Genomic DNA, 12,647 nt, shown 5'->3' with positions numbered 1-12,647 from the left:
TTTTTCTTTTCTTTCCTTTTTCTCTTTTCTTTTCCTTCCCTTCCCTTTCCTTTCCTTCCTAAGTTTATTTATTTTGAGAGAGAGAAAGAAAGGGGCACATACACATACATATTAGCAGGGGAGGGGCAGAGAGAGAGAAGGGGAGAGAGAGAGAGAATCCCAAGCAGGCTCCACATTATCAGTGCAGAGCCCAATGCAGGGCTTGATGCCAGGAACTGCGAGATCATGAGCTGAGCTGAAATCAAGAGCCTGACACTCAGCCGACTGAGCTCCCCCAGACGCCCCGCTAAAGGCCCTTTCCCTGCAGAGTTGCACAAGTGTTTGGTTTGCTCAGGGAGGTAGGGAGGAGGAAACAATTCCTATTGTGAGTGTCCTGACCCTACAGCCACTCTCCAGCAAGTGTCTAATTTCTAGCTTAATCTTGGCTCCAGGCCTAGCTCACCTCCAAAGCACCCAATATTGGGAGAGCTCCCCTCCTGCCCCTGCCTGCCCCTCCCCTGCTCCCTGCACAGCCCATGACTCAGCTCAGCTCTCCTTCCACGCCTCATGGGCTGTTGGCCCATCACCCCCAGCCTTTCTTCCTGCTTCTTGTCCCTCTGGCAGAGCTGGTGAAGGTTTCCTTCTGGTCTGTGGGGCGTGCTGCAGTCTTGGCCTGGGAGTGGCCTGACCCTGGTCAGGAGGTCCAGGAGGGCTGGAGGGGCCACTCTGCCAGGCAGGCTGTGGGGCAGCCAGAACCCCTGAACTCCCTCCCTTCTTTTCTCTGACCTTTCCCCAGGGTGGAGCAATCCCCTGGGAAACCGGTCCTCTTGGGTCCCCCGGATTGGCCCCACAGAGTTGGCCTTCCTGGCCATTTTGGCTGATGAGGGGCTCCTGCGGAAAAGGGTGGACAGCTCAGAACTCATCCACATGATGGGTCTGGCCATGCCCTGAACAGAGGGGGCCCTGGAGCTGGTCTTCCTACAATCTGAACCGATTAAAGGGCAGAGCATTCATGTATGTTCCAAGACCCACAAACCCCCCAACTCACACAGTGCACACCACAGGCAACACACAATATACACATGCCCCACACTACACACCTGCCAGGCAACTTACATACACACGGACACAATGTGCAACCCAAATACAGTGAGCGCACACACACACACACACACACACACACACTCAGATAGTGTACCTCCCACACAGTGCATCCACTGCCAGACGTAGAGAAGTTCGTGATACTCATCATGATGAGATGTTCACTGGGCCCATACGGTGCCGGGCGCTGTTCTAAGAACTTTGCATAAACACACTAAGCAAATTCTGACGACTCTAGGAAGTATTTCCTACCATCCCCATTTCCCGGCTGTCACGCTCCAGAAGAGAGCCGTGTCCTTGTCTCTCTCGTGTGTGTCTCCTGTTGCCGTGACAGAACATGTTCTCTTCTGCTGCAGTTGACCTGTCAGCCAGCCACCCCCGGCTTCTCCTGCCAGCCCCAGGATGGGGCACGGTGACAACAGTGCCTCACCCAGGCCTCTTCCCTCCAGCAGAAAGAACATGGTTGCCACGGTGATGATTCTCTTTGTTCCCAGCTCCCCAAGGACACAGCCTGCCAGGACCCCGCTGGCTCCCCGGCCTCCTGATGCTGCTCAGCATGTATTGGCCGGTGAAAACATCAGAGACAGCAGGCCAGGCCCTGAGACCCCTCAGTGTCCTCTCTTCCTGGTCCTCCCACCACCCCCCCAACCCCTGCCTCCCACCCCTCTATCCTCCCCAACACCTCTCCCCAGGCCAGAGAGACCAGTCCTCAGGGGTGCCCCAGTGCACTGAGGTGTCTGACTAGTTGAAATCGCCCCCAGCCCTCCCTCCTCCCCCTCTGCTACCTGCTTTCTGTCTGGGGAAGTGCCGGGGTGTGGGAGTGGGGGTCCTGCCAGGGGCAGTGGGGCCTCTGGGGACCCCAGCAGCCACAGCCAACCAGAATTCTGTCCTTGGCAGAGAGCCTTAGGGGCTTATGGGCTCCTTCAAGTGGACCTGCCCCTGCCCAGACGAGTTAATGAGACCTGGCTTGGTGGGCCGGCCAGGGCTGTGAGGCTTCCTGATGAGTCAAAATCCTGTCAGTCCTCCAGATAGGCAGAAGGAAACTGTCATGCTTTCCTCAGCCCGCTCCCTCCCCTTGGCAGTGAGCATGGCCTGCATAGATCCACCTGGAGAGGCCCAATGTCAGCCTGTGGCCGTCCCCTGGGGGAGCGGGGAGGCCTGGTTAAACCACCCACCCCATCTTGTGCACTGTGTCCAGGTAGGAAGTGTGAAGGATGTCAGCCAACCTCTCCTCTCCTATTAAAAAAAAATTTTTAATGTTTATTTATTTTTGAGAGAGAGAGAGAGAGAGAGAGAGAGAGAGGAGGGGCACAGAGAGGGAGACCCAGAATCCAAAGCAGGCTCCAAGCTGTCAGCACAGAGCCCCATGCGGGGCTCGAACTCATGAACCACAAGATCGTGACCTGAGCTGAACTCGGATGCTTAACTGACTGAGCTACCCAGGCGCCTCCTCTTCTCCCATTTTGTGTATAAAATGTAGAATTTAGGATTTTTCCTAAACAGGTGCCAAGATGTAGCAGCCAGTTTGGAATAATAGTAAAGCCAGAGAGCCGCATGGGGCACCTACCACCTCTCCGCAGACAATGCTCTGTCTGCACCTTCCCCTGCCCCCGCCCTCCGTCTTGGGTTACAGTGTCAGGGTCTGGTGGTTACCTGTGGGAGGGGTGGTCTTGGGGTGGCCCTCGGCAGTGGGCGACGAGGTCTTTGTGAGGCCTCTTTCCCAGATTGGGGGGGGGCTCCTTGTTCCACTGTCTCCACTGAGACAAAGCCCCAGGGCAGACCCCCCCCCCCCCCGCCCCCCGCCCCCTGATCCACATAAGCAGGTGGCAGAGAAAATCCACCAGGCTCTGGCCACAGTCCGTGGCTTATTTCCTGTTTCTCTACCTGGCCATGCTGTAGAAGGGGGGACAGGCCACGGGTCTCCCCTTCCCTGCAAACAATATATCTTAGCTCTCTGAAAAGCCTCTCTGGCCCTCTCTGGGGACAAGAACTACCCCCCCCCCCCCCCCCCCGGGACCCCCCTGGTGCTCCAGTCCTTTCCCTTCCTCTGGGGGACACAGAGAGACCCCTTGCCCAGGTTGGGAGGGTGTTATGAGAGGGCAGGTCTGTTCCCTGCTCTCCTTTTCTCTCTCTGTTCCCCCTCCTCCCTGTCTCCCCATAATGCTTTCCGTCTGGCCTCTTTGAAGGGAGAAGGAGGGTGAAGAAATAGGAGAGGAGAAGATAAGAGAGAGGGGGTGGGGGAAGGCATGGGAATAGGGAAAGGAGGGGGAAGGAGGTGAGAGATGAAAGAGAAGCCGTTTCCTCACCTCCTCCAGGTATGCGTTCGAATATTACTGATGGATTCAGGGCAGGCTGCCCCAAAAGATGCCACTCGGGCATATTGATTATTTTCAATTAAAGTTACTTAAGAGACATCCGGTGCATGAAGGACACTCTGGTCCTCCCTGTTGGGCTCTACGCCCAACGTGGGGCTGGAACTCACGACCCCAAGGTCAAGACTCACATGCTCTACAGACTGAGCCAGCCAGGTGCCCCTCGTATTATTATTTATTTTAAATTTATTTTTCTCCTGTTAATCTGTCTCGTGTCAATTTAATTACTAGACCACCCTAACGATCTAGAAGGGAAGAAGGGAGGTTTTCCTCCCCTACAGTTTTGGTGAGCCAGCCAGGAGATTTCACTGTCTGGACACCACTCGCCCCAGGGGGCTGCTGGAGCTGAGAAATCCTGGTACTTCTGACAAGATAAGAATTCTCATCACATCAGTCTCTAGGATCTCTGCCTGCAGGGATCTTTCTTTTTCTAAATTTAGATTCGTAGGGGAAAATACTTGAATTATTTCCTTGGGTGTAGAGACTCTGGTGAAGATTTGGTGATGAGTACACTTATTTACCAGCGATCCTTTTTCCTCCCAGATGTTCATTGTTTCCTTTTGTCTACTTTTTGACCAGGGAGAATGTTCTCTCTGGTTTCTCCTAGCCAGAGGATGCATGTATATTTGAAAATAAAAGTGCGAGGGGGCGGGGGATGGGGGAGGTGAACTTTTGGCTTGGTAAATCACTCTATTCTGTTCAAAAGGGCGGGGGATCGGGGCGCCTGGGTGGCTCAATTGGTTGAGCATCCGACTCTTGATTTCGGCCCAGGTCACAATCTCGTGATTAGTGAGATTGAGGCCTGTATCAGGCTCTGCACTGAGTGTGGAGGCTGCTTGGAATTTTCTCTCTCTTTCTCTCTCTCTCTCTGCCTCTCCCCTGCGTGCCCATGCACTCTTTCTCTCTCTCTCTCAAAATAAATAAACTTAAAAAAAAAATCAAAAGGCTGATGGGGGGATTGGTGGGGGCAGGGGGTGGGGACATGTGATTGCCTGCGTTTTGCAGCAGGTATTTAAAAACAGAGCTCCCTCCCACCTGGGAAGGCAGGGCCCCTATAAAACTGGGGCTCAGGCGGGAGGAGTGGGGTCACTCTGTCCTTCAACTGGTGCCCACAGCCCTGCTATCATCGATTCTATTTGGACCTGGTGGATGAAGAGGTGTTGATGTGGCTGGCGGTGGAATTAGGACCAGGCTGAGCCAATGAGCTTCCGGAGCTGTGGCTGGGGGCCGGATGCGTTGGACTTCACTGTGGACTTTCCCTCTGCATTCTGATGCTAATGGGCCCTAAAGATGGAGCACCAGAGCCACCAATTTTGTTGTAAATAAAAATAAAAGTTACTCACAAAGAGAAAAAATAAAAATAAACACAGAGCCCCTCATGTTACCACTTCTGCTTTGTTGGGCTAGCTCTGGGAGTGAGAACTTTCTGGATCTCCTGAGGACGGGATCTTTCGCACTCCCTGGTGGGACGCCTCTTGCATCCTGGGTTAAGCTGTGGAAAGGTTTATTGGTTTGAGCTGTTATTGGGATGATTATAACACCTGGCTCACCAATGGCCAAAGGACCAATGGATCCCTTGAATTGCCCATACTTGAAAGAAAAAACCTTTCTTTTAGAGAGCTGTCATCCTAAACAATCTTCTTATTGGTACCTTTGGAAAGACCGAATTAAAAAGCAGACACAAAAGAATGTAACAGCTAGCCTTAGGGACTCCTTTTTAACACGATGAAAGAACGGAAATCAGAACAAAAGTTGAAGTCCCCATCCATCATAAACTCCCCTTCTTAAAATTTGGTCCTGTCTCCTCAGCATATTCCCCTAACCTCCAAACTCCTCCACCTTTTCTAGAAAATCCCTTAAACATCAGCTGCTTATTTTAGCTCCCCTTTTCCTATAAGATTTACGAAGAACAAGCTAGCCTAATCTCTAGGCCCAGGGTATACAGGTTACTCATGCAAATGCAGAAAGCCAGGAAATAAATTTAACAGAAGCACCCGGGATGGACAATACGGCTTATTTGGCTGGACTTTAAAATCAGGATCTGCCAGCTTCAGGCCTTCCTACGTAAGGTCCTCTGTGAATACATCCCAACCCCCCACCCAAAGAATTCATGTCCCCTGGGCAGCAAAACAGAGAAATCTTTCGGTTTCCGTCTTTGCTGGAAATTTTCTCCCTGATATAAAAGGGGAGCTCAAAACAGTGTGGTTCAGTGGGCACATCAATGTCTAAGCCTACTGATGGAAAAGTCTACTCTGTTCTTTGCAGATGCCTTGCAGGAATAAAGACCAAAAAAAAAAAAAAGTGAAAATCAACAATTCTTAATTTACAACTTGACTCTTTAGAAAAATAAAAGCAGATCTCTGAAATACAACTAAAAATCCATTCAGAGCCTTTCTTATTTGCCTCCAGACATTTGCAGATATTTAGGACATTGGAAGAACAGTTGTCCTGCACTTAAGAAAAGGAAAGAGGGGCGCCTGGGTGGCTCAGGCGGTTAAGCGTAGGACTCTTGATTTGGGCTCAGGTCACGATCTCATGGTTTGTGAGCTCGAGCCCCACATGGGACTCTGGGCTGACAGTGCTGAGCATACTTGGATTCTCTCTTCCTCTCTCTGCCGCTTCCCTCCTCAAAATATAGATAGATGAACTTTGAAAAAAGAAAAGGAAAGAACATTTTAAGTTGGAATTACCCCCAACATCTGAGAATAGAGAAATATACGCAGAAGTCCTAAGGAAGACCTTGGATAATTTTTTTGTCCCTTGAAGGTGTAAACCTTACCATGTCTTTGAAATGTAAACACCCTGGGAGGTCATTAAAACTCTGTTCAGACTGAAGAGAAAAGAAAAAGAGAGAGAGAGAGAGGCTTTTTAAAAATACAAACTGCTAAAAGGACTCTCTTTCCAAACTCGAGACCATAGCTTCCTTAATATTACTTGTCAGGGAGAAAAACAAATCTTAAGTCCTCTTGACAAATATTAGTAAGAAGAACCTTTTAAGCAGATAGTCTTAACTTGTTCTACCAGTTAGAGGCACAATTGTTTCTCAACTAGTGAGTTTTATAGTAGACTGGTGTGTTTTGTATTATACAAACGCTCAGGGGTTGATCCATGATGAACATTTTTTGTTTTTGTTTTATTTCTTTGCTTTTTTCAAAAGAGGCACAAGTGAGCAAGGGGCAGAGAGAGAGAGGGAGAGGGAGAGAGAGACAAAAGAGGTTCACCTGAAGCAGAGCTTGAGCTCACCCATTGTGGGACTCAAACTCACGAACCCTGAGCAGAATCTGAGCAGAAGTCAGATGTTTAATGGACTGAGCCACCCAGGTGCCTCATGACTAAAGTTTTTGAACCAAAGCTGTGGTGTTTCTGTGGTGTATGTTTACATATGTCTATGTATGGACATTATAAATCTGAGATTTTTTTTCCTCCCGATTGTACTGCCAGAATTAATTTATAGAGCTCTAGGTAACTGGCTTAAAAATAAGTGCTTATAAATTAAGTGCTTCTAAACCTCAGAAATATAATAGAAACTAACCCAAGTGATTTGCAAGTTGGCATGACCTAGGATAACTTTTGGTAGATAAAAGCTCGTTTAAGTTTGTTGGTTTAATGAACGCAGACCTGTCTTTAGAGTTATCGCCATTAAGCATAATAGTTTTATTTTACTTAGATTTACTGAAAGTCAAATAAGCTTATGTTGTCTTTGTTGCAAAATTTGTCAGCAAGAGACATAACTTAAGATGATGGTTAGCTGCTTTAACATCTCATGAAATCATCATGGGTGATCTAAGTATGATTGTGAAAAACATGAATTACAGAGGTCTCAATGAGGTAAGAGTTTTCAGGGGAATGTTTTCGCAATGATCGTTTTATGATACATCTCCTTAAATAGTTTCCCAAATCTCTTTGATGACTTCCACCCTTAGAATTTTGTTAAGTTAAATTAAGGGATAGGAATTCACTGAATGTCTAGATCATATCCAAGTAAGATAAAATACTAAAACATTGATTGCTACACGAGTCTAAGTTACTTAAATTTGACCTCTTACTACAGAGGATCTATTCGCAAACACATCTTGTGACCCATTGAAAAATTAAACTGCAAAGAAGCCCACACTTCTAGAAATGATGAAGCATAATCATAAATTTGCCAATCTAAAGAATGCTAGCATAAGAGGCAGCTCACAATGGCTTGCTTTTTAGCTTCTACTAGAAATTAAGGTGTCTAAGGGCCACGAATTCTTACTAATACAAAGCTACTAAAAATAATAAGGGAAACATATCTGTATACAAGGAATGTAGGCAATGTGTTTTGGGTAATGAAAGGTATGGGGAATGGAGATGCATTTTTGTTGAGGGAAAGAAAGTAATTTGTCTTAAGGTGAAACTGATTATTTCTGAATGGGAAAGAAAATAAGGGACGAGCTGAAATAGAAAGTTGTAAAAGGTTGTGAAAAAGGAATCTGGGGAAAGGAGTTTTACATGTGACTAAGCAGGATAAAGTTGAATGAATTTGTTGTAAGGAATTTAAAAATAAGCTTTAATATCCATGGTGCACTTTTGTAAAACTGGAACCTAATTTTCTTTTATCCACTCAAAGGAAAAATTTGCTTGGACTATTAGTCTGCTCCTGATAAGAGATTGTAAAAGGCTTTTCTTTATTTTTTGGTTAATTTGCCTTGAAGGCAAAGAATTTGTTTTATCAAAATAATGTCTTGTTTTTAATCAGACCTTTGATTACTTAAAAAACAAAACACAATGGAGTTTTCTCTATTCAAAGCGCTGAGTTTTACTTACAACTAGTTAACCTTCTGTGTTTACCTGAAGAGTCTTTGTCACCATGAGTACGTGGATTACTAAGTTGTTTCATAGTGGTCTATGATCTGTTTGACCAAGTGTTTTAAAATCTTTTGATATTTTTGACAAACTTCCTTCAAATTAAATTTTCAGTAAAGTCTTTTGACCTAGGAATTACTTGGGATTTTCCAGAGGGTCCCCGGAACATCTCAAAAGATTTGTTGCCTGTCCTTACACAAGGATTACACTAATTAGGCTTATTTGGTATATTAAGTTACATGGGAAGCATTGTCAAATAAGCGAAGACAAGTCTTCTTAGGTTACACTTTACAGGTGACTGTTATTAATATGTGTTCTAGAAATTGTATGAAATTCCCAAAACTCGGATGGGTTCTGGTATAAGGTCATCAGTCATTATTCTAGTTATCATCTTAAAGTGTTGTATGTTAGAGAAATAGCCAAACTTCCTTTTCTATTGTACTGTAATGAACTCCAATCAGATCTTTAACCACTGGCGTAGTTCAGTCTTGTCATTTGGAGAAAGTTACTGTTTTACGATGATGCTTTTGCAGGCTTGCTCCTGTGGAAGTGTTTTGTTTTTAAGAGACATTTGCCGGGAGGACTCTGACAAGGACTCTAGAATACAGATCTCTGATAACTTTCAGATCACACCATCCAGTTGGGTAATAATGTACAGATCCCTAATGGAGAAACTAATGGCTTCATGACTTCTAACAAAAGATCGATAAGAATCAATTCTTTGAGGCTGACTTAACTGGTGAGGATTGATAATAATGTTTTATTGCTGTTTTGGCTGAAACATTGTTGATTTTTAAAAATGTTTTGTTTTTCCCCATTTAAGGAAAATGTATTCTCTTTTTCTCTCAAGCTGTCTATGACTCAGGGCAATTTGGTAAAATCTGCCTCTGTGAACAAAGGTGAAACATTTATCTTTTTCTCCCTCCTGAGTTCCGATCCCTCCAGAATTTAGAAACTCCTCAGTGAGTATTTTTATTTTTATGGCAATGTGGTGATTTGCATAGGTTTGCTAAGAATCTGTTCTCCTTGTAACAGGACACAACTGGAAACAATGGTTATATTACCAAGGCTTTGTCTGGAAGGTCATATTTGAGAGAGATATGCATAGACTCAGATATGACCAGACAGTTTTAAGGAACTAAGGCTGGCTTTACAGAGTCAATAAAACCCCTTGGAAAAGTCACCCTGGCACTTTGCTTACAGGGTTCCCAGCAGCCTTACCACGTGATTAAGGAAGGTCACTTCCTGGCAGGTGCAAGAACCTCAGAGTATTTTGGGGACCTCGAGAAGAGGAATTCACTAAAGCTGTTGGTATTGCAGGCACAGCCTGAAGTCCAAGGCCTTGGCTTGACTTCTGAGCTTTGAGAAGCTTTTAAAAGTCCGATCTGAGATTCCTTATAAGAAGTTCTAGCAAAGCAGTTTAAAAGATTCTGTATGGTCAATGTATATTCTTGCCACATTTATGTAAATAATGAAACCCAGTTTATTGAGACTATTGGTAAGAAAATTTGTCTTACTTTTATTATCCCTGATAAAAATGGGAGTGACTGTAGAGAGAAATACTGTGTTTCAGCAAAAATCTGTAACACACCCTTGGGAATATCAGATTCTAGTGCTGTTCATTGTCTTTCATGTTTTGTTTTCTACCTGTAAACTGGACTAGATCTTATCTTAATTTTTTTTAATGTTTATTTATTTTTGACAGAGAGAGAGAGAGAGAGACAGAGCATGAGTGGGGGAGGGGCAGAGAGAGAGGGAGACACAGAGGCCGAAGCAGGCTCCAGGCTCCAAGCCGTCAGCACAGATCCCGACGTGAGGCTCGAACTCACATACTGTGAGATCATGACCTGAGCCGAAGTCGGACGCTCAACCGACTGAGCAACCCAGGCGCCCCTGGACTAGATCTTAATTTCATCTAGTTTCTTCCAACAAATGGCTACAACTCTCTAGACTAATATTTTCAATTTTTCTCCCTTCTGACATGGAATCATTGAAAACTAATACTGCCTTCTTTTTTTTTTTTCCTACAAAGCCATGCAAGCTAACTTGACAACCTGATATAAACTTCGGAGAAACCACCGCAACAACTCACGTATAGAAGTCCTTTGTGCCTGTTGCTGTGTTTGCCACTCAGAAGAATCTCCCAAGGCGTTCAAACTGCAAAGCAGGAGAATCTGTTAGATGGCCATTGCCTGCCCTCGCTCTATCTGAAAATGCTTCGAGCCTGACATCTAGGAGTCTTCTCAAGTGGCCACCCTCAGAACTTGTTTATGATTTGCTCCAATCACGAACCATCGTTTTTCTTTTGTTTCCATAGGATTGCTCTTATTAAATACCTGACTGGTTGTGCACCAGAGGCCTAACTTTGGGAGCCCTCCTGCATCACTGCCTCCTGAAGGGACTCACCACTGTTCTCAGGACTAGGGGATGGGCTCAGTGTGGTATAGGACCATCAGCTACTCAGCCACTAACTCAGTTCCTTCCCCCATAGCCATCTACTCAGCTTTTAATGTGTGAAGTTTCCTGGGTGGCTTCAGAGGAGGAGCTGATGGGGTCCAGGGCAGCCTGCCCTACGATACACCACTTTGGCATAGGGAGCATTTCAAATTTAAGTTACTTAAGAAACAGCCAGTATACGAAGGACACTCTGGTCCTCCACTGTCCCCCTGAAAGTAGGAAGATTTTCCTCCCCTTAATCTGTCTTATGCCAATTTAATTATTACACCAGCCTAAGGATCTAGAAGGCGTTACCTTCTGCAAGAGGCCTCCTCTGTCCTCACTGTTTAAAGTGACAACTGCTCACCCCAATCCCAACCCCCTGAATCTACTCTGCTTTTTTTCTTTTTCTACAAGGCCTGCACCTTCTTCTAGCATGCTGCCCGATTTACTTACTTCCTATGTTTTATTTAGTTATTGTCTGTTCCTGCTTGCCCCACCCCCACCAGCGGAACATATTTGGTCTGTTTTGTTCGCAGAAGTATCCGAAGTGCCTATAGTGACCAGCTGGCGGTAGGCCCTCAGGAAACGTGTGTTAATTGAATGCACGCATACATGCCCTTGAAGCTGAGGAAGAGGTAGGCTGCCCTGTGGAGGGGTGTCTTCAGGTCTACGGCAGTGCTAGAAGTTTCCATCCAGGTCCATTTCCCTGGCATGTTCGGTCCCTGCAAGGGCTTGTGGTGGAGAGTTAGTCTCAGCACGAGCTGGAGCCGGTTGCACAGGCAGTGGATGGTGACGTGGGCAAGGGCCTTTGCTCTATCTTTCCAGGCCATTGACCCGCTCACCCTCCATTCCTCCCCCGCTGCTGCCTCAAGTGCTGTGTCCACCCGGATACAGGCTGGTTTCCTCCGTCTCCAGCCTCCCCAGGATCAAGCGAGCAGCCTCTTGGGATCCTTCTTTTCAGCCTTGACAGGGTCCGTTCCCAGCTCCAGGGAATCCCCAGAAAGCAGGTGCTTGGCACGTCACTCCTGCAGCCAAGATGTCAACGCCCCCAGCTCTGGGTGCTGGCCCCTCAGAGGCCTCTGTCCACGTTCATCTGCCCGGCAGTGGTCTCTGCCCTGGCCACACAGCCTCCCCAGAACCCCGCAGAAGCTTCTCTGGAGAGGCATGGTAGATGTGGTGAGGCCATCCTGCAGCCTCCTGCTCTAAGCAAGGCCACGCTGCGTCCTCCCCACAGGGGAGGGACACATGGCTCTCCTCACCTCCCGCTGTCCGCTCTTCATCTTCAGGGAGTGCTTTTGTGGTCAGGCCTGGACCCTCCACCATCCTGGGGGTGTGGATCAGGGACCCTGGAACTTCCTACCTCCTGCGCCCATCCTCACGGTTCCTGAAAACGCTTCTCAGACTTACCAGACCCAAACTGCACTCCCACCCCAGTCTCCCTGCCTTCGTGAACGGTACCCCCAGTGTCTGAGATGCTCAGCGCTGGAAACCCCCAGAGCTGTCCTCGGTGCCTCTCACACACAGGTTGTCCCTCAAGAAGTCCTGTGGGCCCTCCCTCCAAAGAACCAGCAAAATCCAACCACCTCTTACTTGGCCACTGCCCTGCCCTGGTCGGAGCATACTGAGTCTCGCCCGGAGCATGGCCGTGGCCTCCTAACTGGTTTCCTTCATGCCACCTTTGTCCTCTCCGGTCTATTGTTTGCCCAACAGCCTGGGGGTTGTGCAAAAATGTAAGCTGGTTATGTCCCTTCTCTGCTCACGGCCCCACCAAGTCCCTTCCCCTAGCCCCTGGTCCTACATGATTTGCTCTCCTCCTGCTCTCTGAACTCCTCCTTTGCCCTCACCCCATTCCCCTGTCCTCCAGCTACACTGGCCCTTTGACTCTTCCTTGAATTCAACAGGCAACTTCCTGCCCCAGGGCCT

Source organism: Panthera uncia (genome assembly GCF_023721935.1).
Source record: "Panthera uncia isolate 11264 chromosome C1 unlocalized genomic scaffold, Puncia_PCG_1.0 HiC_scaffold_4, whole genome shotgun sequence".
In the NCBI taxonomy this organism is placed as follows: domain Eukaryota; kingdom Metazoa; phylum Chordata; class Mammalia; order Carnivora; family Felidae; genus Panthera; species Panthera uncia.
The sequence above is the reverse complement of the archived record's forward strand: the minus strand, read 5'-3'. Positions refer to the sequence as shown.